The sequence below is a fragment of the Harpia harpyja genome, chromosome 5 (assembly GCF_026419915.1).
Source record: "Harpia harpyja isolate bHarHar1 chromosome 5, bHarHar1 primary haplotype, whole genome shotgun sequence".
Classification (NCBI taxonomy): domain Eukaryota; kingdom Metazoa; phylum Chordata; class Aves; order Accipitriformes; family Accipitridae; genus Harpia; species Harpia harpyja.
This window is the reverse complement of record NC_068944.1, coordinates 78,695,361-78,721,248: the sequence shown is the minus strand read 5'-3', so window position 1 is coordinate 78,721,248 and position 25,888 is coordinate 78,695,361. Positions and strand designations below refer to the sequence as shown.

At 44.9% G+C, this 25,888-nt stretch overlaps 1 protein-coding gene across 1 annotated transcript in view; it reads right to left on the bottom strand.

Moving 5' to 3' along the window:
* The window catches only part of ARHGAP39 (Rho GTPase activating protein 39), a 148,003-nt gene that overhangs the window by 96,235 nt on the left and 25,880 nt on the right, over positions 1-25,888 (bottom strand). The gene's annotated exons all lie outside the window — the stretch shown is intronic.

Here is a 25,888-nt window from a genome sequence, read left to right as displayed (position 1 = left end):
TGGAGAAGACCTAGACAGCCCCAGAGCCACAGTGTAATCAACAAAAGATCTGGGCTTTAAATCCTACATATTTAATATCTCAGGTAAGTAGTCAAGAAATGACACTGTATAATCCATTTTTAATGCTCCATATTCTTCTCCCAGATGTCACCTTCTGCCTAAAAAATTTCCTGAGTAACGATTTATCCTGAGTGGTTTAATATTAAAGCAAAATTACAATAGAGGAGGGATTCTGAGTATAACGATTCTCCCAGCTAGAAGTACCCATTTCATAAATGAGTTATTTTCTACTGATTGCTTTAGGACTGCTGAAAGAAGCTCTTTTATTCTTTCAGGTCAGAGGCATGCTGAGGTGTCGATACTAGCCTGGGATAGACACCACGGCCTGGCAGCTACTCTTTAAAACTCACTGCTTTTTTCTCCCCTTCCCACTCAAGGACATCCCTCCACCCTTCCTCACCCCCACTCTGTCCCCATTAGACTGAACAATGACGACCACCAACCTGCTGTCATTCAAACCCACCTCCTCCTCCTAAATTCAATCCACTTTAATCATTTTTTTAGCAGGGCCTGTAGTGATAGGACAAGGGGTAATGGTTTTAAACTAAAAGAGGGGAGATTCAGACTACACATAAGGAAGAAATTTGTTACAGTGAGGGTTGTGAAACACTGGCACAGGTTGCCCAGAGAGGTGGTCGATGCCCCATCCCTGAAAACATTCCAGGTCAGGTTGGACGGGGCTCTGAGCAACCTGATCTAGTTGAAGATGTCCCTGCTCATGGCAGAGGGGTTGGACTAGATGACCTTTAAAGGTGCCCTCCAACCCAAGCTATTCTGTGATTATCCACATATCACAATCCCATAAGCTAACTCTGTAAAGAACAGTTTATCAGCTCTTCTGAGCCTAAAGTTTGATATCATGGTGATACCATGCTGATATTCCTGCCCTGCTGTTTTTTCCACTGTGATCAGGCAGAAAAAACCCCAACCCAACAGTGGTAGCACAACCATTACAGCTCTTCGGCTTATTTCCTCCTACGGGAAGCATCAAGTGGCATTTTCAATAGCTTAAAATGCAAAGACGTATGTTTGTCTCATTTTATGCAGCACCAATTGCCCACCCTTTACTTCTTTTGGACCATGTCTTGGATCCTGCAGCTTCTCCTACATTGCAGAATTCACGAATGTGCCATGTACTTTGTCAGGTTTTGCCAAGATTTATTTTATTTGGGCTCTGATTAGGCCAAATGACTTATTGTCACTCAAAGACTAGTCTTGAACTAATGCCTGAAACCACTATTGTGCTTCCAGTTGTCTTCAACTCACCAAGCAACTTGGAGAAAGTCGCTCTGAACAATGTCTCTGTTTCCCAAACCGTACAACTGGGAAAATCCTGACCTACTTGGCAGGAGCGTGGAGAGCCTGCGCTCTTTTTTTTTCTTTTTAATGATTTAAGACAACCCAAATGCGAGGCACTGGAGAGATGGAATTCCACAAAGTCATTAACAGAGCACCAGAGGGACAGCTTGAAAGCTAGTTATCAGTATTTTTCCTGTAATCCAAAATCCCTCTCTCAATTTGCCAAAAGCCTAATCAAACAAACTTTACATCATGCTTTGACAGTTGCCAAACAGGTTTGCAGACGAGGAGAGGGCTGCTAATGAAAGGGGCTACTGCAACCAGCAGAAAAGGCAGGATGAATATTTACTAGCCAACATGGCACAAATGTAGAGGAAAGTGACTGTCTTTTCAGATGAAGGTCACAGATCCTGAATTTAAATGTGTTGGGAAATGCAGATGGAGCCTCGTGCAACTCCTCTCATCATGGGCTTCCACATCCCAAACTAGCTGAAGTGTCCAGACAACTTTGAGCGCGATAAATAAAGATTGTACCTTTATGGAGCTACCACAAAAAGTGCCCAAGCGCAGCAGACTGCCCCAGGGTAAGAAAAAAGACAGACCTGGAGGCTGTTCATTTTTGGTCCTTCCTAAACAACTGAGGGGAAGCAGGGGGAAAAAAGAGTAGAGTAGAAGATAGGATAGGATAGGATAGGATAGGATAGGATATTTTCAGTTGGAAGGGCCCTAGAATGATCATCTAGTCCAAATAAGTCACAACTAAAGAATAGCAGTGATTTTGTGCAAAGTGAAGCCTGTTCCTACTATCATGACGTAGGACTTCACGAGGGTCTTCTGCTCTTTTATCAAAAGCAGAGCCAAGCCTGCTTGCTCACTGCACTGAGATTTAGTTTTGCTCCATCTCATCTGCCACTGAAGGCAGTGGCTGAGGCTTGCAGCATGCTATCGCTACCTCTCCTTGTCCCACACACTGGATGCTTGAGCCCTCCGCCGGCCACGTGAAAAGGCTTCTCTCCCTTTGAAAAAAGGGCTGTTTGTTCCCACATAGCGATGGCATTCGGCTTCAGGGCTGGACCCTCTCTGCAGGGACAGGGGCAGACAAAGGCTGAGCCAAGGCTCCCAGCTTGTCGCCGATGCCCACGTAACGATGTTACAGACCGACCTTGTTCTGGAGAATGGCAGCAAGTTCATGCTCTCGTGACTTGGAAAGTTCGCTGCACTGAACATCTGCCTGATGTACATTGATACTTTCAGGGGGAAAAAACCCCAAACAAGTGGGAGGATTTCAGGCATCCAGCTCCGAGTCATGCTCAACCTTCTTCCTCCTTCTAGAAAATACAAAAACTCTGGGGACAAGGAGTCTCACCATAGGTTTGTCCACACCTCCTACAATGGATTTCAGCCTCTACCAGTACCTACTAATTGCTGAAGAGTAATGGACACATTAAAGTTCATTTGGAGAGTGCTTTACTGTCTGAGCTTTGCTCAGGAGAGGTTCTGCATTTGTTTGCCACAGTTTATTCATCCGTAAAATAACACTATCCCCTACGGCATAGAAGACCATAAGAGATGGTCATAAAATCCTCTACGTGAAGGTCATAAAAATGGTCCAGAGTCTGCGCTGAAGACTGCCTGTAAGCTGAAACAAGGAGCATCACAGCTGAGGGACAAAGCCTTTGCTGATGAACAAAGCCAAGACAGGCTGTCCAGATTCACTGGCCCTCCCAGAAAGGTCAACTGTCATCTGATTTTCCCATCCTGCCCCATTCCACTCAAGGCTACATCCTCCACAGCGTAGCTGGAAAGGAACTCCCATTCTGATCTCAACCCCTACCACCCCAAGCCTGGGGTGACTTGAACTGACAAGGGCAGGGAGGATTTGGGCAAAGACACCAAGTTGCAAATTAGCCATTAATGAGCTGAGACCCAGGTATCCCTTCCCTCCTGAAATCTGCTTAAAGCAAGGTAAAGCAACATCTCAGGGATTACCAGGTCCTAGCTGAGTCGGTCACATGTCACCTGGACCTTACGTGGTGCCTCTTATCACCCTTGCCCAAATGTCCATCCAACAGCCTCTCCACCCACCTTCATGGGGTCTGGTAGCACATCTAAGACACTGTAGAGCAGTAGATGGTTCCTGCTCTGAAGAACTTACGACTTGAATAGAGAGGGTCAAGAAAGTGGAGATAAACTAAGCAAAATGATTAACACCATCGTAGCTATTGTGTTCTCTGGGATGCTTGCCTTGGTAAATCTACCTGGTAGAGTCCACCCACCTTCACGGGGCCTGGGATGAGTCACAGTGTCCACCCAGTGCTCTGGTAAATTGGAGAACTGAAGGATGGGAAACAACTCTGTCCCTTTGCAAATGGAAGTGGACCAGGGACTTGGCTGCTGACCAGCAGTGGAGTTTTGGCAAGGCGGGCACACGCTGCCTTCCAGCTCCTTGACCCACTTCTAGCCCCTGCTAGGACTGCTGTTGCTTTACTTACCTTTACATTTCCCTCAGCAGCTTACAGTACAGCCACCAGAAAAAAGTATGGGCCAGAACCCCAGAAAGCCCACAAATAAATATGCTCTTCTTTGAGGGATTTTTTTAGTTTTTAATAGGGACATTTTCCAAGCAATGTTCTACAATCTTAAATTCAGCTGACAAATTCAAAACTCCCTGACATCTCTGTAATTAGCTGCAGACAGCTGACTTACACTTTGACAAACAGTGCTATATTTGCTCTGAACGGCTATGTTCCGCATTGCTATTTAGTATTATTCATTTTGAAGTACTATCCTTCACCCCGGAAGCTCAAGCCATGCAGACACCAAAAAGATTCTGCACTGTGCAAGATGGGGTCAGCACTTTGCAATTTCCTGGTCTTTTATTTCAGCTCTCCAAGCACACACAAGCGAGAGACAACAGGATCCAAATCTATTCCTAACCTTTTACCATTCTCAAGCCAAGGACTGCATTGCCTGATTAGTTTACTGGAGGAAACCAGCTTCTCAGTAGGCATTTGATTACAAGAAGCAAATTCTCCAGGGAGAAGAGCAGACTCTTGTTTAAGCACCTCTGTTTATCCCTGTGCACAACGCATCCCCATTCACCAGGCAGCGGTGCACTGATCACCCCCTCCCTTCCCATTCACAATTAAGAGGTACTGCATCATTTATATGACCTATTTGCATGCCAAAGCTGTATCTCAGTACTATAGCTGTACGTGATCAGTAACTGGCCCTGATCTCATTTTTACAGATAACCAGGGTGGGCTTACTTCTTTACCTCCCTACATGTGAATGTCACAGTGTCAATGAAGGGAGGGATGTGGTGGAATCATAGAATGGTTTCGGTTGGAAGAGACCTTTAAAGGTCATCTAGTCAACCCCCCTGCAGTGAGCAGGGACATCTTCAACTAGGTCACGGTGCTCAGAGCCCCATTGAACCTGACCTGGAATGTTTCCAGGGATGGGGCATCCACCACCTCTCTGGGCAACCTGGGCCAGTGCTTCACCACCCTCAGCGTAACAAATTTCTTCCTTAGATCCAGTCTGAATCTCCCCTCTTTGAGTTTAAAACCATGACTCCTTGTCCTATCACTACAGGCCCTGGTAAAAAGTCTTTCCGTCTTTCTTATAAGCCCCCTTTAAGTACTGAAAGGCTGCAATAAGGTCTCCCCGGAGCCTTCTCTTCTCCAGGCTGAACAACCCCAACTCTCTCAGCCTTTCCTCACAGCAGAGGTGTTCCAGCCCTCGGACCATTCCCGTGTCCCTCCTCTGGACCCGCTCCAACAGGTCCGTGTCTGTCTCATGCTGGGGACCCCAGAGCTGGACGCAGTGCTCCAGGGGGGTCTCACCAGAGCGGAGAGAGGGGCAGAATCCCCTCCCTGGACCTGCTGGTCACGCTGCTCTGGATGCAGCCCAGGATACGGTTGGCTTTCTGGGCTGCGAGTGCCACAGTGCTGTAGGTGCAAAATTATTTCAAGACAAAGACGCTAATTAAAATCTTTACTATCTTAAGAGCACACATGAACCTCATATCCAATAAAAGAGTCCTTAGAATGAAGTACTGCGTTTTGAGACTTAGTCATCATGGACTGCATACATCAGCTGTGGTCTCTTCATGGCAAGGACCAGAACAGGCTCTCAAGGCTGGCTATGGCCATGACTGCCAGCTCCAGCCACTTCCAGCTCTCCTCTGGACAACCTGAGGACACCAACACCACCTCCAGTGAGGTGCCACTTCCCTACCTGCTCAGGTGGACCTCACTGCTTTGCAGAGAAAATTTTAATTTCTTCAGGAACTGCCCAGCTGGCTCAGCTGCCACCATAGCACATTGAGCAAGCACACCCAAACCAGAAAGCCACGGTTCTAGTTACAGCTCATGGACCAGAATTTCGCTTCATCTGAGAGTACATCCAGCTCAGTCTAGCTCTGCTGAGGGTCCTCGAAGCTCAGGAAGCAAATGGCAATTCTCAGTCAGACCACTCGATATCCAACCTTGCTGTAACTGCCATTCCTCAGCCTTTTGAGGAGCACAACAGTCGCATTTACAACTGTGCAAATAAATAGATATCTGGGGCTTTAAACGTAGATGTTTCATTACTGCTTAAGAGGTAGAACATCATCGGTCAGATTAAAGTTTGAGATAAATCTTCCCCCATCTCTTTATAAGAGGCTTAGCACTTATGATGTTTATATTGTTAAACAAGTAGAATAACACCTGAATTCAACTGCACAGTTCAGGTTGCTGCACATCATAGGGATTTACAGGCATTCATGAACTCCAACCTCTCAAATTTAATTTCTGATACAAATCTGTATCAGAAGCAGGCACACACACTAAAGGTCAAATACTGCTATCTCCATACAGAGCTTGCATTAACCAGGACTGGCCTAACAGCCCAGGTAGGATTTGAATCAATCTGCCTCTAGCACAGATGTGCAGATGCTCGGCGATTTCTGCCACCCATGAGCCCAGGGTCATTCCAGAACAGCATCCTTCGGCATCAGGGGGAGGAAAGTCTGGATTTACAGGGCCTTCACTGAGTTCAAGATACAACAGATAGTATCTAGCACAAAGCTAGAGAGAGGAGTCAACTCTGAAGTCCCTGCAGCTCAGCTTCTGCCAGTCCACACCTGGTGCTGCTGCGGACAAGAGTCCTGATGACTCTGTGTATGGAAGTCCACAGATGACAGAACATGAAGGTACACGTCTTTGAACAAGTTATCACAAAGCAAGAGTTTTTTCCCCCCTCGATTCCATCTTCCATTCTACTGCAGGAAAATTGGTGTTGACAGACAGACCAGCTGGCAATTGTAAAGGAATCATAGAATAATAAAATGGTTTGGGTTGGAAGGGACCTTTGAAGGTCATCTAGTGCAACCCCCCCTGCCATGGGCAGAGACTTCTCCCACTAGATCAGGTTGCTCAGAGCCCCGTCCAACCTGACCTGGAATGTTTCCAGGGATGGGGCATCCAACACCTCTCTGGGCAACCTGTGCCAGTGCCTCACCACCCTCAGTGTAAAACATTTCTTCCTTAGGTCTAGTCTAAATCTACCCTCTTTCAGTTTAAAACCGTTACCCCTTGTCCCATTGCTACAGGCCCTGCTAAAAAGTCTGCCCCATCTTATAAGTATTGAAAGTATTAAGTATTGAAAGGCTACAAGATCTCCCTGGAGCCTTCCCTTCTCCAGGCTCAACAACCCCAACTCCTCAGCCTTTCTCCATAGCAGAGGTGTTCCAGCCCTCGGACCATTCCCGTGTCCCTCCTCTGGACCCGCTCCAACAGATCCATGTCTATCTTGTACTGGGGACCCCAGAGCTGGACGCAGTGCTCCAGGGGGGTCTCACCAGAGCAGAGCCGAGGGGGAGAATCCCCTCCCTGGACCTGCTGGCCACGCTGCTTTGGATGCAAATGCTCTACCGTACCAGCTGGGTGACAGCAGATAACAGCTGGACCTCCATCTACCCAGGATATATCACTAATGAATCAAACACTGGGAATCTCAGTGCTTGGTATTACTTGCAAAAGCAACATGAGTCCAAGAACAGCAATACATCAAAAGTCTAGTGTTTTATTTCTATCAATACTTACTGACTAAGTGTTCAGGGTCACAATGCCAATGCCCTTAACTGCGGACTAAAATATTTAAGCACAGCTGAGTCTGCACCTGAATCCTCATGACCTTCCTCCCATCTATCCATTCATTTAGATCACTTAGAGTATTTCATACTTCTGCTTGATTGCCAGAGAAGATATTTGCAGCACAACCTATGCTTTCAAATCCAAAGCACTGAGCACAGATTTGGGTCAGTGGTATGCCAAAGTTCCTTCTACTCTCCAGGTACAGCCATTACCCATCTGGCCAGCAGCCATGTGAGTAACGTGCATTTTCTTCCCATAGGCTACTACTGGAAAAGTTCACCAGAAATCATAGATTAATAGGAAAAAGAGAAAACTGGGAAAAAACAGACAAATTTTTTGATATGAGAGACACTGGGTATTGATGCAGAGATTCCCCCCACCAGCCAAATGTCAACTGCAAAAGATGTGACTTGCTGGTGGCACAAATTTTCCCAGTCTAACTATGCCACTCAGACTGGGTGGATCAAGGAAAGGGTCAGAATTGCTTCCAAAACTTTTATATACTAATTTTAATGAAAGCAATAAACATTCTCAACAGCATTCAAAGATCCGATCCATTTTTTGAGAAGATTAGGATTTTTTCAAAACCCTGAAAATACTCTCTACCAACAAAGCCCTTGAGTTTTCCCCAATATATTCAGCATGTCTAAATGAACAGACCTTAAAGGGATTTTGTTCTTGAACCAGCCTCTATCCTTGGTGTAGCATGTTTGAACTCAACCATTAAAAAAAGTGAGACCTGTTCTGAACAGCTTCTTCCCTTTTACGTAACATTTACAGTGCAGGGCTGGAAGTGGGAGAGGTCAGAAAGTGCTGGGCTGCCTAAATGGAGAAGATTTTATTCATGCCCTTTACATGACGTACTTCAGAGTTTGGTGGTTGTAGAGCATCGTCCCCTGCAGAAGTTCTTAGGAAAAACTGTATTCACAGATGGCACAGCCCCTGAGGAAAACAATAGTTTATTAACACCCATAACAGCGTCAGTGAGTGTATCTTTTAAGCTTTATTATGCAAAAATGCATCATACTCTAACACCACAGGGGTTAGGTTCTCCATGGCAGTTTACCAGTTCCATAATTTTATTTCCAATTTAGCCACAGGAATTAAACACATACTGTATGCTAAGCGTGAAGAAATCAGAAGGACAAAGAGTTGAAAGAAATCAGGTTTTAGAGGAACCCAAACAGTAACTAAGCACTAGGTCTGAGGAACCCCAAGCTTTTTCTGCAAGTCAGCGTGACCTCCCTGCAGCAGAGCAAGCCCAGCTCAGCCATCAGCAGCAGGGCTATCAGGTTATAATTATATATATAGGTATGTTCTCCATACAGTGTTGCAAATACGCATGTGGCTTTTTTTTCTGGATTTGCTGTTTCTGGATCCTAAGGAAGCCCCGGCTTCGTTGGATGATACACAAAGGGGGAGGAAATAGTGCCAGCCATGTTCCTGGCACACAGCCCACACACTTTGGTTTCCTAGTGGTACATTACAGCATCTATTGTAGAATAGCTACACTGACATTAGGTTTAACACCGAGGTGAGACAGTTCCCCTCTAGATCAACAACGCCAGCAAGCAGCTCAGTCCCCAGATAGCCAAGCAAGCAGAAGATTTCCTAAAGACAGGACTGTTCACAGCAAAACTGGGTGCTTTGGGTTGACCTCCGCAAAAAAAAAGTGGCCAAAAAAACAAGGCATTGCCCTGCTTTAGTGGCACTTCTGACCACGCACCTCCAGAAGCGAGCAGCAGCTCCCCTGCTACTTCAACAGGTCCCGATGCTATCGGGGATTCAAATCTCTACAGAGGGTTTGCACTATCCTGATTTCTTTCTCTGGCTTTGGTCTGGCAGGGCAATTACAGGCATCTTGCAAACGCCTAATCCTTAAATGAACTCGACTCCAGTTTTAGTTTCCCGCAGAGCCTGGCGGGTGCCTCTCAAAGAGCGCTCCCTGCTACGGCAATCAGCAGAGGAGCCGGTCGTATCACATTGTGCCAGCAAGGCTGAGACGTAGACAAGTGCTCGGTAAAAAAATAAAAGCTGATGCCATCAAGCTATCAGCTGCTCAACACGATCTGAAGCCAGGAATACGAAATGGAAGTGTCAGTGCACAATCTCATCCCTCGTGCAGGCAAGTGATTATCAAACCCAAAGCTGTCAGACAGGAACCAGGTCCTGGTTCCAGTCTTAATGAAGAGGCAGGGAGGGCTAAAGCAACCCCATCCCATTTTCTAGTGGCTGAGCAGGTCATTACTAGTCCAAGTACATAAGCCTGGCAGTTTCAGGACTGCAGTAAGCCACAGACTTGTTTTGATGCAATAAATCCCTTGAAAGAAAGAAAAAAACAACTTTGGCTGGGAACTAATCTTCTTTGATAAGAATCAGCGTGGGAACTGGAAGCTCCAGTAACAACTAGTCGAAATCTATTTATACAAGACATCCATGCCAGAGATCTATAGGAGAACTGACGTTTGAAAGTATGCACAGAGAAAATCTCCACTAATACACTCATTTCAGTAAACGAAAATTCGCAAAATACAGTTTCAGCGGTTTCACAAACCTATGTCTAGAAACTGGTATCTCATACTATGTTTTTATCATTGAACTATGGCTTTCAGATTATAACGATCTCTCTGATGGTGAGGCTAACATCTGATTATTTGGAAACAGGATGAGTTTTGCAGCCAAGTCCAGGTCTTGCACTGGGCACCCATCCAAGGCTTTACCATGGACTTGGGTGAACTCCAGGCACTCACTGCTTCATGTTCCTTTCCACACCTGTAAAGCAATGACATCCACCCTCCCATCACCCTTCAGACAGGGGCTCAGGTTGGAAACACAGCTGATCAGGTTGGAATCACACCTGATTTCAAAGTAAAACCAAAGGCAGAATATGAATTAGCAGGACATGAAAGTCAGAACCCTCATAGTAGGCTAACTTAGGAGACAGAAAACCAGCAAGACTGAATATAAGCATCTTTGACTCAGTTGATCAGGCACAGGTTTGTAGGTTGACTATTAAAAAGGAAAAGCAAAGATAGGTTTGAGTTTCTGCATGAAATAGTTGGAAGCTTGCTTCCAAAACTTGATTTTGCTGTCACCATGGAATCAGAGCGAGAAATCCTCAACACCTTTCCAGCCAGCACGTGCAGGACTATGGTCTTCAAGCTTGCGCCAGTGTGTTCTCAACTCTAACCATGGCTTTATCCTCCTGCATCTTTAACACCATGGGGACCACCTCTGTTCCCAGCACATACCATCTCCTGCCATGCACAGCAGTGCCTGCCCTCGCTGCTGTCCTACACTGTCACAGAGCTTTCTGAAATGACTCTATAAGCCACCCAGAAACTCCAGCCAGTTGGACCGGCCACAAGAACTGCCTCAAGAGTCTTTGGCTTTAGAGAACTGCCTGCTGCTTTGATTAGCCTTCCTCTGCCCACACTAATCCCTTTCTCCCATGGTTTCTTTTTCCTTCAGGTAGATTTATCAAGGCAAGCATCCCAGAGAACACAATAACTACACTTATATTAATAATTTTGCTTAATTTCTCTCTACTTTCTTGACCCTCTCCATTCAAGCCCTAAGTTCTTCAGAGCAGAAGCCATCTACTGCTCTCAATGTCTTAGACATGCTACACTGAGCTCCACACCCAGAAACATCCATTGCCGACACAGTTAACAGCAACTACCTTCCACTGCAGCTCTTTTTGAATGTTATGAATAATAATTCAGATAATTCCTGAGGCAGACAATAATATTCCAGCTCTACCACCTGCAGCTCCACGATGTATTTCATTAGTAACTCAAAACATCACCTGCCCCTGAGCCAATTACTTTATTGTCAGTGTTAGCTTCATATCCCTGCTTGGAGCTGAGCACAGTTCAGGAGAATAGTCAAACTCAAATGGGTTCTTCAGTGCTATTATTTTCCCTTTTAGAAGTGGATCACTTCAAATTAAGACACTGGACCTGAGAAAGTCATCCACTGAAGAGCTGAGAGAGTTGGGGTTGTTCAGCCTGGAGAAGAGAAGGCTCCGGGGAGACCTTATTGTGGCCCTTCAGTACTTAAAGGGGGCTTATAAGAAAGATGGGGACAGACTTTTTACCAGGGCCTGTAGCGATAGGACAAGGGGTAATGGTTTTAAACTAAAAGAGGGGAGATTCAGACTAAACATAAGGAAGAAATTTTTTACAGTGAGGGTGGTGAGACACTGACACAGATTGCCCAGAGGTGGTCGATGCCCCGTCCTTGGAAGTGTTCAAAGTCAGGTTGGACGGGGCTCTGAGCAACCTGATCTAGTTGAAGATGTCCCTGCTCATGGCAGGGGGTTGGACTAGATGACCTTCGAAGGTCCCTTCCAACCCAAATTATTCTGTGATTCTATAAGTGACCCTTGGTACCTGGAATCTTTTGGGAATCCCCAGAGTTCAGCACCAGCCTTCAAGTGTAATTACTGAGTGCACCAAGCTGGTCTGGAAATGGATTTCCATCACTCAGATTTCTGAAACCCAGTACAGGACAAGATTTCCAGCATTTACTCACAGGACCGAAAAGGCTGACGGCAGCCACGGGACACAGGTGTGAGCAGGCGACAGAAGGCAGTGATTCCCCCAACAGACCACGCTTTCCAGAAGCGCTGACGTACCCAAGCGGACATTACCTCCAGCCCCGTAGTTTGGGAACAAACACTCCCTCTGAACCACTTTTCTATTTAGAAGACAACAGCAGCCCAGACTAGAGACGTTAGCTGCAGATGGCTTTCAGTTTGGGCACCACGGCTGAGCTTTCACACCATCCATGAGGGTTTGAGACCCAAAGGACAAGTCACTGGAGAAATTCTCTATACCAAGAGAAGAGACTTTTATAAATTGCAAAGGCGATGTGTAACAACCACAGCCATTGTTTCTGAACACCTTTTTGATTCTTTTCTACCAAAAAGTGGACAGGAAAATTACCTTTCATGACACATGAGCGTACTGGGTCCAAACTCAAAAAATGACTGACCTCCATCTGAATTTTAGGTATTTTTGACAAGAGCTCTATACTGCCATAAATCAATTCCAGCTACTAATGATTCATCTTGCTATCCAGTAGCTATATCTTTGATGTTTTGTTATTCCCTATAAACCTCACCACTCTTCTTCTGAGAAGCCATAACTTTTTGATCAACAAATATATCACAGGTGAGATCACGTGCTTCTGGGCATAGAAGTGCCCTCAGGTCTAAAATAAGAGTTGTATTTTTGAAGCCAAAAATACGTTGAAAGTCCTAGATAATTTCAGGACTTTCCAGTATCAGGTAGGTGGTTAAAAAAAAAAAAAAAAAAAAAAAAGGTGCTTCAGATTCTTACTCTGAATTTAGTCTTTTAAACTTAAAGATCCTGTTTTAGGCATATGTTGATTTGATCCCACCCTGAGCCATGCACACCACCTAAAATACCACACGCACACACATCTGGGTCTGAATCAAGCTGTATATACAGTATTCTTCTAGGCTCCTCAAATCACCATCCCAAGCACTGAGATCCGGGTTCCCCTGCACGCTTTATTAGCTGTATTCATAATTCTCCTGAGCGAGGCTGGATCGAGCAGCTCCACCATATAAATTGCTGTTTATTTCCCTGTTAAGTTATGAATTCATAAACACTTCTTCCACTCTACCCCGACGCTGTGAATGGCAAGGGAGCTCCAAGGAATTAACAGGAAATGGGGTTTGGATTCAATAATAAAACTCAAATAATCAAACATGAGTTATGCACCAACATTTATTGCGAACTTAAAATTACCCTCGACATTCCTAAGCGATTGCTACTTCACTGCTGCAGCATTTTCACCCTTGCAACAGGAAAATAAGGTCTCTGCAGCACTACGCTTGTCATCCTGTGTATGAAATGCTTTCTCTCCCTCACCTGCTTCTCAGGTGCTTACCATTATATTTATGGCCATCCATTCTCTGTATGTGCCTGGCATTGAACGAGGACCTCAAATCTCTCAGTAGAGGCAAATAGATTATTGTATCCAGGTCTCAAAACAGGAAAAAAAAAGTTGTTGTGTGACTGTGTCAAAACACTACAGGACCCAAATTTAGATTTTTTTGTAAATGAGGGCTTTTTGGTTTTTTTGTTTGGGGTTTTGGCGTTTTTTTTGGCAATTTTTATTTTTAAATATAGAATAATTAGGTAGGAGGAAACAATTAAACAATTGTTAAAATTCTTTTACTAAACCTATAATGAAAAAATTGAAGAAATGTAACGTTACTATAGAAATGGCTAGATCCTTTAACTCTGTTCTTACTGTTCAACAGCCAAACACAGCATAAGTAATTTTCTTATTTTAAAGCTAACTTCATTTTTAAGGGTAACCTTTTTTTACAATTATTTCTTTTTACCTTGATGGCATCCGATTTTATTGGATATTAGCTATTGAGATGAGAGATCACTTCTTAGGGTGAATTGTGAGATGAAGTTACGCAGTGGTTCTCGGACAGCGTGATAAAACTGTATTTCCAATTTAAAGGCACAACCAGTTTTACAAGGTGAATAATGTACTCACATTCCAGCAGATATTCAGCAGATGCATCTCCTATAAACAAGGACAGCACCATCCTGTAAAGGAAGGCTGGAAGAAAACCAGGCTGAACCATGCCACCGTTGCATATGTGCTCAATATAATGCTACTGTGGTCCTCGGACTACTCGCGAGGAGTCACCAGAGGAAAAACCACCACCAGATGTGCAATCAGGAAGAGGAGACCACACGACAAGCTTAAGCAGCATCAAATTACAAATTTATGAAATGCCTAGGAAGGGGAAAGAAAGGAAGAAACCACCCCCAAAATCCTGTTTCATTTCCTGGTAACTTTAGCATAAGAAATGGACCCTCTGAGCAGCTTACCGTAGAGAAGCAGCAACCAAAGCCCTCAGATACATATATACCACCGGATGCACTAAATATTTTTTCAACTCAAAGCAATCCGAGCATCTTTCTGCCTCGCACAGATCCTGAGGGTCACCCCGGCTGGGTCTATTCTGGAAACCATTAACTCAAGTATCCACGTGGCCTCTCAAACATGTTCATGTTCTTCACAGAAATGGAAACAAAACTAAGAAATGCAAGACAGCAATTTGAGCGCTAACTTGGGTTCTAAACAGATCTGGCACATCCAAATTGTTCACTAGTGTATTGGTGAAGATGAGATATGCCCTGCTGGGCCAGAACAGCTCCGTACTTTTCCGAAGGTGGCATCAGGAGATGTTATTTAAGGATGGCTTGGTCACCATCTCCATCCCCTTGTACTCCCTGAAGTCATTGCAAGGTTTGAGCAGACATCCCTGCCTGTTCCCACTGTCTCTAAATTAAAAAATCCATTTTGAACCTCCTGATACGGTCTGTCTCTACAATCTTCTGTGGCGATAAAGGTCTAGAAATTCACTACCCACTCTAAAAGAACTCCTCTCGGCCGTGCCAAATGCCTCTCCTAACTCATGTGAGGTTCCCCTGGTTCCAGTGCTGTGGGGCTTCGAGCGGCTCTGCACCCACCTTACCACCACCCTCCTGAGTCCACAAACATCTTATCCCCCCCACCATCACCCAACTTCTCCGTAAGTGGAGGAACCCCAGCCTTTTCACAGCCTCTTAAGACAGCTGCTTTACCCCCTTGATCATTCTCGTTACCTTCCTCTGTACAAACAGATCTCTAGTAGTTCACTAAGAAAAGTGCAATTAAGTCCTTATCCGGACTGTTTATTGCATTAATATCCAACCAATACTTAAATACATCTATCTTGTATTTGATTTCTTCTCTATTTCAGCTAGAAACTGAATGTCATAAATACATTTCAAACTCTCTCCCCTGTGCAAAAGTCAGCTTCAGATAATTCCTTTCAGTGGATGCACACGACACACCAGGCACTTCCTAGAATACAGAACAGGAGAGCTCCTGCTCAGGTGAGATCAGTTTGAAGAGCTCATGCACCCAAGAAGTAGAGTCCTGCACCCTAAAAGAGCTATTTTATAGAACGACAGAACAGTTGAGGTTAGCAGGCACCTCTGGAGATCACCTAGTCCAACCCTCCTGCTCAAAGCAGGGCCAGCCAGAGCAGATTGCTCAGGATTGTGTCCAGTTGGGTTTTGAACATCTCTAAGGATGGAGACTCCATGGCCTCTCTGAATTATTCGTGAACACCTTCCACCAGTTTCTCCACCGATGAATAATGCAGATAAGGATTGTATGACTTCACATCTGACACCTTAAGCTTCAAAGCACCCCTAACAGCTTTACAGATAGACCTTCAAGACAAGTTATTTAGGTTTGTGGGAAGGAGCGAATTGTTGTATTATGTGGCACCCCTTTAACAGGTGTAGAATGACAAAACCCGGAGCAAACTTATGAAATTAATTTAGCTATGAAAATCTGAGACCAGACTTGGTACAAACCAAACATTTGATACAAATATCAGCCTTGAAGGGTCTCAGAAATCCAACCGGCATAACATTTTCCCCCAAGTCTCACAAAGATAACTGAAGTTAGAACTAGCTTTCCCTTCTAGTCTCTACCTTGCACTTCTGACAGATTGAGGATATTGATTCTCCCTTCCATAGAAGTTCCATGGTTCAGAAACAGCCTCTATCCACCTCCTTTTATCCTGTTCTGGGACATTCACTCCACCAACGAGCCTCCTATCCCAGGCAGCAACTACGTCTCCCACCACGAGCCTCCCTCCTTGCAGAGCCGCATTGGATTTTGATAGGATCTTGGGCGCAGGAAATGAAAGGGCTATTGTCAAGGTCCCTGAAAACATCTGGCTGAGCACCCACTCCTTCAATGACCCTCTTGTTTAACCCGCCACATCATGCTCTGCGGTCCAGGCTGCATGACGAGCCATTCCAAGGGGGTGAGGCAATATCTTAGAGGTTCACAAGTTTCTGCTTCTGTGCCCTTCAGCCCTGCTGCCTTCTTGCCTCTCATCCGAGAAAGGCTTCTAAGCTTTCATTTTGCGAACCAAGACTCGAGATATATTTTGAGGCACTCACTCAAGCGAGATCACAGCTAACATTTGAGCTGCAAATTTTAACCTTTCTACAGTGCCTCCCAGAGAGTCTGAAAAGGCTCTCAAGTAACACGGCTTCCTCAGCCGAAGTTTCCTATTTGTTTTTGATCTCCACTTAACCTTTCGGTTATAATAACTGAAATGTTGAGAGGACAAGGAATCAAATATTCAGGAGTGCCTTTTGTCTCCTCCCTCCTCTCACTGATGACTGTTAATCATCACCATACCAGTAAACATTTAAAGAAGTCAGCATGGTCTCATCGGTCTGTCAGCTGGGAAATACCAGTTATATAAAAGGAGAGCTGTACCTTGGGCACGCTGAGGCTAGAGTTACTGCTGTTGCTTGGCACCATGTCTTTATTTTGAGATAAACTAATTCAGACCTTTGTTTAAACACATAGATGCACAGGGGGGACTTAAAGTAGCACACTGCTCTCTGATTTCACCCAACTCCACCGGCAGTGAGAACATGCCTCTTGTTGGCTGGTGCCTCCAAATTCCTTCTGTACTGCTCTCGTGTTTTGCTTCTTGGAGCTTCTCAGCTGCGTCTCAGCACCCAGTGGCAGGTACCATCCGTTGTGACACTGGTTAAAACAAAGCCACTCAAAGAAACGTTGTGCAGCCTTGGAACCAAATCCAACTGCTTTGTGTCCAAAGCCCATACTTTAATCAAAAGCCTGCTCTCCCAGCAAGACCTCCACATCCTTTGGTCTTGCACCAGCCTTTTCATCTCTTTAGATCATACACAAAGGTTGGAAGGTGAAGCCAGCCAAATGTCAACCACTGAACAAAGAGGAGATACTACGTGAATTTTCAGGCTGAATTTGATCATAATACACACAGACCTGCAGTATATCATACCTAGGCCTGTGGCTGTTCCCACCAGTAAATTTCAGAGGTACCACCCAGCATTTCAGATGCACAGATCATTAGGTTAGGAAATCTATTCCGTTCCTTTCAACTTCTACTATATCTAAGTGCCACAGAAGCGAATGTACGCGTGCAGTAAATACCCAAGAGTGGGGCTTAGTCACTAAAACCAAGGTCAGTCTGCATTGCGCGTGCTTGGGGCGTGGATCTGGAGCAGCAGGGTTTAGTGATGTCAGGGCTGAGAGCTAGTCACCATTTGAGAGGTCTCCCCGTCCCTCTGAAGGATTCCTTCCTCCTTCCAACTTAGTGACTTTAAATATCTGCCATGCAGCACCATTACCTCATCTTGGCAGGTCACCGGCTAAGCACCCGGTCTCCATCCAGCAAGCAGCGCTCCCATACCACTTTACAGAACTGAAGCGGAAAAGGAAGGATAATAAAACCATACAGGATAGTTTCTGCTATTCCACACCGATGATGAGGACCACCTCTCAGTTGCACAGCCCGCTGCAAGTCAAAAGCAGCGTTTGCAAGCCAAGGACAAATAAGGCTAGCAAATCTGTTCACAAGAACAGATTTTGGCTTTCAAGAATAATTTGCAAAGGTGCAATTTAGATACCAAAGGTCTGAGATAAGGGTATGTCTCTGGGGAAGTACATGATGCTTTCACCACTGCTGATACCCAGGTTTTACCTGGGCTCATTCAACAAGATTCTTGATATTGAGCATCACCACAAGCAAGCAAGGCTGGGAAAGGAGGTCTCCACAGAAATGGGGGTTCTGCTTATACAACAGGAGCAACCAAAATAATTCTTTGAGTTGAAGGCATCTTTCAGGAAATAAGCAAAGTGGACTCTCAGCTTTTTGGATTATATCTAGTTTTCCCTGTGGTCCAGATACCTTTACTCCACTGGATTGCTTGCACAAGGGGAACTACTATGCAGAAAATAATAATAAAAAAGTAATAATCCTCAGCAGTGGCCCACTCCTTAGGTATGTTTGTGACCATAAAGCAAATTTCCAAGCTGAAGAGTTTCTCACAACCTAGCAGGTCATGGGAACCATGACAGCTTGCAAATGACAAATCCTTTTTCAGACACATTCCTTCAGCTGTGCCCGCTTGGCTCCTTGAAAAACTGTGATGCCAATGACAAGAGTTTAACTATGCTAATACCGTACACAGGAAAGTGTGCTTGTATTTTTAGAAAGCACACAAGGACGTCAACACTTTTTACTTTATTTTAAATTTTAGTTCACCCAACTGGAAGCACAGCTAAGAGATGCTACTCTGTAGAAGTTTATATGCACGCAGTATGGCATGGGTGGGTTGTGAAAGCATTATTGCAAGCACCACAGATTTACAGCATTACTCACAAAGGACAGAAGCCCAAGTGATTCATGCTTATCTTTCTAGAAAAGCAGCTTAAGTTTCCTTCCCATCCTTGCACGTCTAGGACAACATGTTCATGAAGATCTCATTGCTTAACTCTTCCTGCAGTGCTCGTCATAACTTCCGTCCAAGATGTTGGACTGTATTTTCTGGTGGAGATACGAGTTCCTCAGAGAATCGGTCTCTCAAAAAAAATTAGATGCTACTGAAGAATAGGTCAATCACATTAGAAAAGCAGCCTCATATTCCCATGTCCTTCAAAGCAAACGCTCTCAACTTCATTTTGCAAGACATTGAGCTCTTACTGAATTACCAACCCCACAAGAGCAGCCCCAGTGCCAAAGAGAAGGGTGCTGGCAGGTTTTCAGTGCCGTGAGTCTTCCCATTAAGACACCCCCCTTTGTCCCAGTCCTCACAACATTTGTTTGTTACCCTGCAATATTTAAGCTTCTCCGACATCATACTGTGGGATGTACATCATAGGGAAAGAAAGGCAGCATGATAAAGGGAATATTCACCTCCGAAGGTTGACAGGGCAGGAAACCCACTTGTCTGGTTGATTCCGGGAAAGTGTAGGACAGCAGTGAAAATGTTAAAGTTTATATTCACAAATTTCGTTCATGGAGCCTGCTCCTTCTATAAAAATAATATCTTGTCATGCTGCTTTTTAAAATTCACTGACCACTTCCCAGACTCAACTGAATCATTCTGCATAAAGGTGGTAATTTCAGTTTGGTAAAATGCAATTCATTTCACCTACACCAAATAAAAAGCAACTCAAAAAAGCCAAAACAAAAGACTTAAGATACATTAACTTCGAAGTCAACAGAAGATGACTCCACCACACTCCACCAGCCCTTTTCTCTGTCATCCTCTGGGAGGGACGGCTTTGTAAGTAACTCTTAGTCAGAAAGAGACACAAGTGCTTCACAAAACAGTATTACAAAAGCCTTATTACAAAACCTCCCCAAAACCCAGGGAGGGGAGTAAGGCCCAGTCTACAGACAGGAGGGATACCATGACTTCACTTATTCTAAGAGATCCTTGTAAACCCTTCTTAATTAGGGCTTTAGTCTGCTAATTCTATGTAATAAAATCAGAGTTTATATTTGGTGCTGTACCTCATAAAAAGGGTATTGGGAGAAGTTCTTTCCATCTGTGTAGGATCAAAATGCAGGTGCAACTTCTGGACCCAAGGGCTGCGAGCACACCAGCTATCCAGGTGTTTTGTACACAGAATCAGCTTCAGCGGTTGGATTTTTCCTTAAAATCAAGGACAACCCATCAGGATGCAGAAGTCCATGACAAAGATTTCTGCCATTGCTGGAAGAATCAGCAAAGGCGTCCTCAGTCAGTACTTCACTATCACCAGAAGAGACTTCACCCAGTCCCGAGACCTGTGATTTCCCACGGGTGCTTCAAGGCAACAAATGTTGGCCGACAGAAGAGCACACTTACACCTGTTGTCTTCCTCCCCATATTCTCTTCATCACCAGGAGCCCCTTCTTACTGTGTCTCACCAGAGCATTAACAGTTTTTGTCTGTTATTTTTCAGCTGAATCAGGTCCCCAGCAGATTTACTGCTTCCTACACTAACACAAGCACAAGGAACTGCTTTCTGTCTGCCAGCCTCTGCAGGGTGGTTTCAAGACATCTAGAAGATGCAGCTTTTGGAAATCCAGGTCAAGGAGATCAGAACTTTGAGCGAGTCACACGTGTATCACTGGTGCTAGTATCTTCAAAGGAAAATATATACCCTAAACCAAAACCCAAACTGTTTTGTAGCCTCTGAGGTCTGCAGTCAAGAGCATGTGTCTCCAAGTGACTTGATGTGTTTAGTATGTGTCCTCTTTCCACTATCTTTCCATAAGAAGAAAAATTCCCAAACTCCAGGGGCCCCAGCCTCCCATCCACCACCACCAGCATCACCAGATGCCTATTCACACCTGCACTGTCCCTCCCAGCAGCATTGGTCATCACCAAGGCAAAGAAGTTAGAACCAAAATCCAGGGTCTCTATGGCTGTTGGGTAGTTTCGTGCAGTTACTGGCCATTTTGGTTAAAGCCTGCCATGCAGGTTGCTCTCTAGTGAGGTTGTGCTGCTCCGGAGCCAAGAAAGCATCACAACTCATCAAGCTCTGACAGCCTGACCGTGCAAAATCCAACAGACGTGGAGACAAATGCCCAATACACCAGCAGACAGCCAGGAGCCCTCACTCTACCAGACCTCTTCTGCTTACGACACAGCTGCTGTGTCTCAAGCAGCAAACAAATGCAAGGGATGATTACAAGCTGCTGAAGAGTAATTTTAATTATCTCCTAGTAATCTATTAGCAGTACATTAGGACAGCTGAACAACCTCCTTTCCTTTCAGGGCCACCTGGAGTCCTATAGGTTCAAGAAAAGCTCAGACAACCCACACCAGACTTCTTATCCCAAGCTTCAAACCAAATAGATGCTTGTTTGCCCAAGGCAGAAAACTATTATCTGCCCATCTTAAATATTAGCTAGAAAGTACGCTGACCTTTACAGTTGCCATGACAGCTATGTATCCAGAGTTAGGTCATATGCCACGATGAGGGCAGTTGCTAGAAATAGTTTAATATCATCAGTGTATCAGATGCCTATTGCAGTTCTTCCACTTTGCTCAGCACCCAGGAGCTTGTCATCGCATGATGGCCTTGGCCATCAACTGCATTTTAAAGACAAGAAACGTAGCACAGCAGTTCAGACGTCCTCAAGGCCATCCTAACACCAGCTCCACGTAAGCCTCAGAGGGTCACTGCTGCAGTGCTCCTCCCAATCTTGAATCTTGCAGAGTGGAGATATTCAGCAAGAACAGCAACAATATTTTATACATGAGACAGTTTGGCATCGTTATCCCCCAACACAAGACATCACCTAGCTTCTCCTCCCTCCACTGTCATTTAACTCCTCCAAAAAGGCATCGAGTTCAACAGGAGCCCTCAATAAAATGCTGCTGTTGCAATTTAAGAGCAGCTTTTATTAAAATCAAACTTTTCCCAGAAGACACAAATGCTCCAGCAGGAAGCAAGTCTGTCGGCCACATTCCTTCACTCCAAGATCGCATCATCAGAAGCACATTCCTGCTGGGGGACCGCATCTCACCCCGAGGGGAGGGAGCCCAGGTTCCTCCGCTCTGGAGAAGCCTTAGCAGAAGTGATGGCAAGTTGTGCGTAAACCAAATCCCAACGCCATGAGAATACACCATTATAGAGAAAGGCTGCGAGAATTAAGAGACTGGGATAACGATTTAAGAGCACAGCCTGTTAACCTTAGCAGAATGACTCGTTACAGAGAATCATACAGGTTTCTTTCTGTGCCTTGTTTGTTCCCCTATCCAAAGCAGGATACTCCGTGCCTTCCCCACCGCAATTTTTATTATTACCTAGGAAGATTGCTTAAGAAACTGAGTCGAGAACCAGTGGAGGACTTAAGTACATGCTCTCAACGGCATAAATTATCTTTTCATTTCCCTAAATTCAGTATTACACAAGATAGCTTTCTGAATAGTGGCTGAACTCCTACAGTTACTGCTTACAGGTGGAAAAACAACAACGTTGCACAATTCACAGTTAGACAGGGTCACCTTTCTAAGAAGCCACGCAAACGTGAACTTACACTATTACGTGCAGTTAGATACCTATTCAGCATTGTGTGCAACATCAGGAGAGCCAGTAAAGCAACTTCACTGATACGGAAAAAAATTCATCCCCAAAAGAAGTGCTGTCCAGTCCACCATGAGTCTTGTTTTCCATCTTTGTTCTTTAAGGTCAGATTTGCAACAGGCTAGGAGGAACGAAGAGGAAGGAGCAGGCCAAATGGCGACATTAAAATGTAAGAGCTCAAAAATTTGGTCTGTGGAGACAACTGAACAGGCAGTATTAGTTTTTATACCCAGTATGTGTAGCAAACAAGAAAAAAGCATAGCATCACATAAAAGACCACGGCAGAGCAAACAGTTTAGACTGCATTAGAAGCCACAATGGACACTTGCCAAATCTAGCTTGCTTGATGGTAGCTAGCTATCCCTGAGTTGAGGGGGGGTGATAGTGGGATTGCATTTCCCTTCCTTTACAAGGTCACGGGGATTCTGCCCAAACAACCACGCGCCGCACGTGATCTCAGAAGGGCTTTAACCCGCATCATCAGCACTGCCGTGCAGACCTCCAGCGAGTAACTAAAGCAGCTACATGGGCTAGCAGCAGCAGACAGGAGGTTTCCGAAGCGGAGGACATTGACGGCCATCTCCTACCACCCAAAGTCAGCAGGAAGCTTCCTGGCTGGTGACAGCCCAAAGGAAGAGAGAGGATGCTGGGATCATGCCAAGACAAACCACACATGGTTGCAGGGGGTTGCTTAGAAACCTTTGAAAACTACACTAAAAATTCAGATTTTGATGAACACCACCAGCACAATAAAACAAGCATAAGTTTTGCTTTAAATCAGCCTTTCCCAGAGCCAAGTACACTGTCTCCATCATCTTCCTGTTCCCCTCTATTCCTGCTGCTTTGCAGGTCACCTTTGGGCCTGAATGCTTCAAGGTTTTCACAAGTTCAGTCAGCAGGCAGACAGCTGGGTACCTGCCTACAGTGGTAAGTCTTTCTAGATGGTCAAAAATCACCCAGCAGAATAATATTTCAATAAAAGATGGTGATATATGGAAGGTACATGCTGAAAAGAAAAAGAATGAAGTTACTGTAGCACAGTGCAGCCCTGGCATCTAATCAGGGAGACAGATGAAGGCAGCAATCTGTCTCCTTAAGATATGCACTTTTTTTTTTTTTTTTTATTGCTGCATAACTGTATTTGAAGATGCTCATAAAATGGCTGCAGCACGAGGGGGCTGCACCAGGAGCATCCCTCTGCAATCACGAGGGAAGTAATGAGAAATTTCATCATTAGCAGTGTTTAATTGCCAGTAGCCAGAACACTCCTTAACATCCATTATTAGCTTTGTAACATACCTGTGGACCAGGATCATAAACCAGGTTTTGCTTCAGAGCTTAAAATCCTGCTGCAGCTGTCATTGAGGGTAAGCTCAGTAAGTCACCTAAAGTGTTATGCACAGATCTGTCACGGTGCATGGTTTGTGTGCTCCCCAAAACAGAGTTAACCTTGTGGCATCACATGCGCGAGCCCATTTTAGCCCACCCCAAACAATCCCTCAGGTTACCTTCTGCACCAGATCATTCCTCTTGGCTTGCAGTTGCACTAAAGACTCTCCAAAAATAAATTATATAGAGATCGGTAGAAGGGCAAAACAACGCTGCCCATCAACATACCAGAAGCAAATGGGTAACTCGTCTTCAGGTTCAGCGCAAGAATCCAGTTTAAATTCCTCCCATCTTCAAGGCTCAGAGCAACTCCACACCAGCCTACACCAGTCTTCGTTCCCTACCACATCAAAATCTGTCTCCTCCTACTCCATATTATTTATTTTGGTTTCCCAGCTAGCCCATCGGCTACCCTGCGTGCATCATGTTCCCATCTCCATCGCATGGAGCCATGCCTTCCCCATATTAAGACTCAGTTACAACAAGCTGAATTACCCAAGTCTGTTCCAACCTAATCCTTCCCTCAAAACACCTCTCAAATGGTAAATTCCTCCATGGAGGGATTATGGTAGTATTTTTGCCCAAGGCAAATGGGATGGGCATCCATGGTCAGGAGTAATTTGCAACCATTCTAATAGCTAGGGGAACAGATATTCAGCAATGACTTTTGCATGTGTGACTCAAAAATCTAATTGTGGATGTAACAGCAGAGCAGCACTGAAAAGCTCATTTTTTTTAAGAGATCTAGAAACATTCACCTTCCACCAACATGCACATATAGACTTGCAGCTAAGAGAAAGCCTTCAAAATCCCCACTTTGAAGGCACCTCACCCAGCAGGGACAGAGCCTCAAACCACCCTCCCAAGAGGCTCAGCACTGTGTTACTCTCAAGGAAGCAAGCTCACAGCAATCAAGGATTTTATCATTTAATCACAATTTGACACAGCTGACAGCCATTTTACTGTGGCTCAAATGAAGATCAGAGGACATTCTTTGCATAGCTGATGTTTTCACCATGTTTTTCCAAATCCCACACCCTGGATTTTCATTTCAGCCTCTTGTTAATGCATGGTTACAGCTCACAGTGGTCAAACAACACCCCCCACCCACTAAAATAGCCAGAAATTAATGCAATTTTTTTACAGGAATTAGCTGCTAGCAGTAGTCTCTCAGCACGATGGTTAATTCCCATCAGAATACTGCAGAGCTATACCAACAATATGCCACCTGAAAGACGCAGCAAGGTACCAGCAGTACAAAGAAGATGTAAATAAGTTTGCGTATGCAGGCATCAAAGACTCCACGAGATCCTAAAGTGTGAAAACATCTTTTCCCTACAAGATATCGAAGGAACGGTAGTGAGCCCAATGGGGGTGGGAGGACAGAAGAAGAGAAAAAAAGACAAAAAGTGTGAGTGTAGCAGCAGCTCAAGAGTTGGAGAAAAATCAAGCTAAGAGAACAGTAGGAACAGCAACTTGGGCACAAAGAAAGCAGTCATGCCAAGAGCATCGGGAAGAGCAATATTCAGGTACCTGCAGCGAGATGCAAGACAGCTTGTGCAGAGAATGACCAAAAAATGCTGGGAGGAGATGCAAACCCACAAGGCTGATCCCAGGGGAATGGGACAGAGGCCCTCGTACTGCAAAATGAGAAGAAGTTTCATGAAGCCCCTCATCTGCAGTTAGCACACCTCTGCAGTGCCACTGGTCTCCAGCAGCTACAGGAAAAGCAGCCAGAAGGGGTTTTTTTGTTCGTTTCTGCAGCTTTCTGCCAGAATACCAAGTCTCTCGTCCCAGGGATAAAGGTAGTTGAGGGGTTTCTGCTAGAGCTGAGAAGGAGGATGCAAAAGGTGTGAAAAAGCAAGAGAGCAGAAATGGAGCAGAAGAAAGAAGTGAGAAATAAAGGCAGAAGGGAGCAAATCCTCCAGCAAATCCCACACGGTTGCCCCGTACATTTCTCAGACCTCCCTGGCCCGCTACGACTACAGGGACAGCATCCACGTATA